The 6,000-nt window shown below is 38.6% G+C and overlaps 1 protein-coding gene across 1 annotated transcript in view; it reads left to right on the top strand.

The window, feature by feature from the left end:
- The first annotated feature begins 971 nt into the window (after window positions 1-971).
- mpped1 (metallophosphoesterase domain containing 1) overlaps window positions 972-6,000 on the top strand; it is a 38,276-nt gene continuing 33,247 nt past the window's right edge. The window contains exon 1 of the mRNA XM_041255173.1: window positions 972-1,109. The gene's annotated coding sequence lies outside the window, so the exon portion shown is untranslated. The remainder of the gene's footprint in view (window positions 1,110-6,000) is intronic.

Here is a 6,000-nt window from a genome sequence, read left to right as displayed (position 1 = left end):
AGAGTCCGGAACCAACTCCCCAGTAATGCTGAAGCTGGCACCCTGGGATCCTTCAAGAAGCAAATAAAAACGAGCAAGATGGGCCGAATGGCCTCCTCTGGTTTGTAAACTTTCTTATGTTCTTATGTTCTTAAGACAGTGATGCTGGAGTCCCAGCACCACTCCTCTCCACCCCACACATAAGCCAGCCCAGTTTACTTGCCTTAGCCATTTATTCCTTGTCACGACATAACTTCTTCCATCACTTACCTTAGTCATCCATCACTGATGACCTCTTTTGAGGTCCCCAAACAGTCTATTTCTTCCTAAACCACAGCCAGTTGCATCATCTGTCTGCCTCCTAGGATAGCCTTCTCTATACATTGCAACTCCTGTCCACTGAATCCAGTATCTCTGAGAAGCCGGGTCATGTAGTGTGCAATAACGTATATCCGACAACCCACGTCTACTGGATATACCCGAACTCTTCACCCCTGCTGTTCCATCTCAGCAGCCAGCATACCAGAGTTGCCTCATCTACGGAATCCTTCCATGGCATTGTTAGTTCCATCAGGAGAACAAGACATATTGAGACTGACCACAGAACAATGTCAGGTCAAAGGGGAGTTTAAACATTTTAATTATTTTAAGTGTATCATAAGCCAGTTATAACCAAACACATATTGTAGTAGAAGTTGAAAAAATTCTGAATGTCTACCCCACCACAAATGTTCAATTGAGGTGGGCTTCATTAATCTTCAGCAGGGAGACCTTGTTTTAAGTAGGGGTTTGGGAGATTATGCAATTATTGCATCATGCTGTGTTCCGTTGATTTGTCGCTCTCTTGTCTTTTACTGTTGACTGCATGTTGCTGGTGAGCTGAGAGAGAGAGAGAGAGAGAGAGAGAGAGAGAGAGAGAGAGAGAGAGAGAGAGAGAGAGAGAGAGAGAGAGAGAGAGAGAGAGAGAGAGAGAGAGAGAGATCTGAGCGAAGCAACCACAATGAGTCAAATTGTGAACCATACAGCACGTAACGGTAACAAAGCTCCCAGTGGTCATTTCTGCACAGAAGGGGTGAACTTAAGAAGTGCCAAGGTCCGTATCCAGCATTCTTGAAGCCCACAAAACCCAGGTGGGTACTAATAATTTTGTCATCTTATACATTCTCCATGTTTGTTCCTCATTGTACCACATACTCGGAAACTGTATTTTTATTTGTTTAGTTTCTTAATATTCCTGTTATTTTTAGGGATGCATACTTTGCCAATGAGAGAAAGACTGGCGTCGATACAAATACACAATTATAATGTTGTTATATTTTCACAGCACGAGGAAAAAGTCGGTCTGTAGTACTGGACAGTTAACACCAAGTCAAAAACGTTGTAAAAACTCAGAGATACATTGATGTGGACATTTAGGGGTATTATCATTTTTTGTTTTTGCACGTCCGTGTATAACCCCAAATACAATTATACTAATTTCACTACAACAGTTGCTTATTTATTTATTTTTCTGTTCACGGTATTTTGTGATATGGTGTATGTTTTCGAAATTTTATATTGTAAAAAGATTAGACTGAGAAAACTGTTCGTGAACCATAAAAAGACTTCGCCCCAGAATACTAGCCGCTCAGGTAAAGTTACATTCATGTCATATTAATCAAGCGACTAGTTTTGTATTTATTGTGGTTTCTGTTTGTATTAAGTTTGTACGCATTGTAGGTATCGTACTGCAAAGTTACCACACACACACACATACACACACACACACACACACACACACACACACAACCATTAATAAGACATACATTACCGTATAATTGATAGATAGATAGATAGATAGATAGATAGATAGATAGATAGATAGATAGATATGAAACATGATTAAAAGAGCTGATTGCATTATAATGATAAACTTAGCTATTTGAGTCGTTCTTCATTTACTCGTTGGAAGACTGAATTTGATTGATTTGCATAGAGCGATATACCTTACATTTTTCATTATTATTAGTTTATTTAGCAGATGCCTTTATCCAAGGCGACTTACAGAGACTAGGGTGTGTGAACTATGCATCAGCTGCAGAGTCACTTACAACAACGTCTCATCTGAAAGACGGAGCACTTGCTCAATATCACACAGTGAGTCAGTGAGTGAGCCGGGATTTATATTGGGAACCTCCTGGCTACAACCTCTTCTCTTTAACCAGCGGACCACACAGCCTCACAATGAAATGCTGATGAAAATGAGTTTGAACAAAATTCCAAAAGCTACGTGATAGAGTTGTCTGTCCACATTTCCACATTTCTCTGGATGCTAGTTGTCAGTGGGGTCAGCGTCTTTGCTTCGTGTCTTGCATGGTGATGCTATTGAACTGTCAGGATTGCAATGCAATTCTTACTTGTTTAAAGTTATTTTATGTATTCCAAGCTGTATTGGTGGTAGCACACAGTTGTTGGTTGGGGTAACGTCTTTAAAACCCAACAGTACTAGAACAGTACTGTATATTGCTTGTACCAAAGTATCCAGAACTGTGGTGGCATTTTATCATTTTGTACCAAATTCTGATGTGTGTTAGCCTACCTTATCCTTAACCCTTTCCAGTCCATATTTATGTCTAAATCTCTGTAAATTAATGAATTCATAAAATTACATATGAATGCAATACATTTTAGAAATTTGCAGCTGAATATTTTATTTTTACATGTGAAGTATCTGAATACTCTAAAACATGTTTTAACTTAACTGTGTAATTTCTGAAGCACAAACTAACAATTAAGATGCTTTCCTCATAATTATTAATTACAAAAAAAAGGCTATAATAAAACATCAATTTTCTACCAATCAAGACCAAACCCTAAACTTTACTATACTTTATGTTGTTAAGTTGACTGTAACATTCATATTGTGTTTTTACTTAGTGTGGAAGTTTTTTAAGCAGTTTCTGTCAATTGTGAGACACAGAGCCAATCCACATTGTTCACATCGGATGCAGGAGTAGGATTTTATACAGAGCCACACCTCTGCTTTTCCTCCACATGCTGTGGCCAGTGAGCCATCCCATCAAGTCTCACATCATCCACTGGTCTCTGAGAAACCTTGTGTCTAAGTGCATCATCTTCCATGGAATCCAGGGACGGTCAGCCTCTTTTGCATTTCATGGGCTTGCCAGCTTGAAGTAATGCATGGGCTACTTCAGATCGGAAGCCATCCATTAACTACACACATGTCAACAATGTGAAATAAGGTGCACAGGTAGTACCTCTTTGACCTGACTTAATCCTGTAGAGCTCCACAAGTATGTCACACACGTTAACACCCATCATGCGCTTGTTGTACATCTTCACAGCTGCTGGTTGTTGAACCTGGACATGCTGCCTTTTAGTAACAGACCAATGCTACACATTCTCAACTGGTGGGCACCCAGTGAAAGAGGAGCTCATGTGCACAGATTTGTTGTCAAACAACTTTGTAATGGAGATGTTTGTTACTGGTGTCAGGATGATAATCAAAGCTTATGTGTTCTTTTGTTTTGAGGGTTTTGTCTTTCTATAGAGTATCAAGATCAAAATCCCATATTTTTGAGGACAGCAACAAGATCTTAAGATACAAAGCAGCTGTCAAAATAGATTTTTATGTTTTGGTTAGATGGAAGGCCTTCCACTAGCCTCAGAAAAATGTCTCCACGTATGCCAAGGGAGGACTTCTCATTGGTCTTTGTGGTGCCCTTGCCATCGTAAACTTCAAAGTTATAGACAATTCCACTTGTTCCCACACGGACAAATTCCTTTATCCCTTTGAATGGGATGAACATTTTATCAGCTGAGTGGTTCTCCTCAATAGGAATTGCATTTAGATTTTCTTTGACTAATGTTAGAAATAGGAGCACTTTGAAGAGTGGGTCGTATTGCGGGTCGTCTTTTAGGAGCATGTTGCTGTTGTCATTGAGATGTGTCACATTTGTCACATGTGTCAGATTCTATAGTCTGTTGCACAGAATAAAGGTTTGTTTGCTTAACTAAGTAAATAAAAGTGTTGTCTGAAAACATTTTTCTGAAGCATTCTGTAACTTCATTATCTGGTGGTGGAGGCAGCTGGCCCATCCATTCAGTGTTAACAAACTCTAAGTCAGCCATTCTCCATGCTAGAGCGCTGGCCCTCTTTACATGGTTGTTTTTATTTATTTATTTTTGCTGGATTTTGCTTTTGTCTTCCATACCAACTGCAATACTGGTAAAATGTTCTCCATCAGACCTGTTTCACTTCTGGGTGAGGAACATCCTCAGTATCACTCCTTTCCCTATCATCTATTTCTACATGAAGGCCAATATCTAGAAATTCAAATGCGCTTTCAGCCCCTCCATCATAATCCGGAGTACCCTTTCCCCTTTCCTCATCTGTCTCAATGTTTGCATCTGACTGATCTCCAGCAGGTAGGGCTGTATATCCTGTCTCTACTTTCTTGTAGACCACACTTGTAGGTATTGCTGTCATCTACAATAAAACATTTGAAAGATGTAACTGGTGTATTTTTAGACAGTTTCTGCTGGCAGAATCTATAAGCTATAAAATATAAATATAGCATTTCTGAATTACTAAAAAAGAACATACAGACATAAATACTATTATCTATTGAATAAATATCAAATGTATGCATAAAATAAAAGATAATGTAATGGTTTTAGATGGTGCACAGTACACATACATCAGGTATTGTGCATAGTAAAGGCGGCCCACTGACTCCATTTGGAAACACACATTTTCAAACTTCATAAAAATAACCCAAATAATTTTAAAAATGATAAAACATACTTAGACTCTGTGTACATACATCTAACTAACATTTTCTTAACATAAAATAACTGTAATAATTAAGTAAGTCAGTGTTTAAATAAGTTAAATTTGGTTAGGCATAATACAAGGAACACGTACACTCTTAAGTCACATGACCAAGCAAACCCCCCCCTCTCCTATATCCATCACCACTGATACAAATTATAACTAATTAGTGCCTTGATTACTACCAATGATCACAATTGTTTTTTCTCGAGCAGAAACAGTGAAATCCTAGCCCCTAAAACAACGATTCCATTTGGAGTCGCTGGGCTGGAACTTGAATGTTTTGGTTTTCTGCTGTGAGAATTTCCTGCATTCATTTTTCTATTTTCTATTTACTTTGGGTGCATGCATCAAATTCTGACTCAGAATATAGTACTGTGAGAGACTCCACATGTGCAGTAACGTTCTGTACATTTATAGAAAATGCACACTGCACATGGTAGTTAACTGTACAATTTAAAAGTGTCTTTTTCTTTCTTCAGCTAATAAAATATACAACAGTTTTGAAACAATTTCCAAACACACAGTTTTCTTTTAGCAAAACTGGGAATGGATTTGTGGAATCAGTTTGATCAATTTTACCACCCTTTTTGTACCCAATTCGATTTTCACCTTAATCCGATCCAATCACCTCTTTTCAAGTAACAAACCTAAACCAAACTGGAGCCCAGCCTGGGAAAGCTCTGCCTGGACTCATCAGGTACCTGGCCAGCAGATGTCACTGAAGTGCGATGAGCCAGCTGGTTTTCCTCTGCAACGTGTAATGCAAAGGCATACAGTGCTGCTTGCAAGCCCCAAGATTGGAACAGTGCTTACAATATTCAAATCATTTCCATGACTTGCCCTGCACTGCTAATAAAATCATTAAGGAGAGCCCCCCTAGCATTATGGACCAAGGGGCCAAAGGGGAGCTGAAAGAATATTATAGGATGATTGAAAGTTTGTGGAGGAACTACAATGAGGAGCACACAATTACACTATACAAAAATATAAATTCAACATGTAAAGTGTTGGTCCCATGTTTCATGAATGAAATATATAAAAGACCCCAGAAATTTTCTTTAAGCATAAAAAGCTTATTTCTCGCAAGTTTTGTGCACAAATTTGTTTACATCCCTGTTAGTGAGCATTTCTTCTTTGCCAAGATAATCCATCCACCTGACAGGTGTGGCATATCAGGAAGCTGA

The sequence above is a fragment of the Polyodon spathula genome, chromosome 7 (assembly GCF_017654505.1).
Source record: "Polyodon spathula isolate WHYD16114869_AA chromosome 7, ASM1765450v1, whole genome shotgun sequence".
NCBI lineage: Eukaryota > Metazoa > Chordata > Actinopteri > Acipenseriformes > Polyodontidae > Polyodon > Polyodon spathula.
The sequence above is the reverse complement of the archived record's forward strand: the minus strand, read 5'-3'. Positions and strand labels throughout refer to the sequence as shown.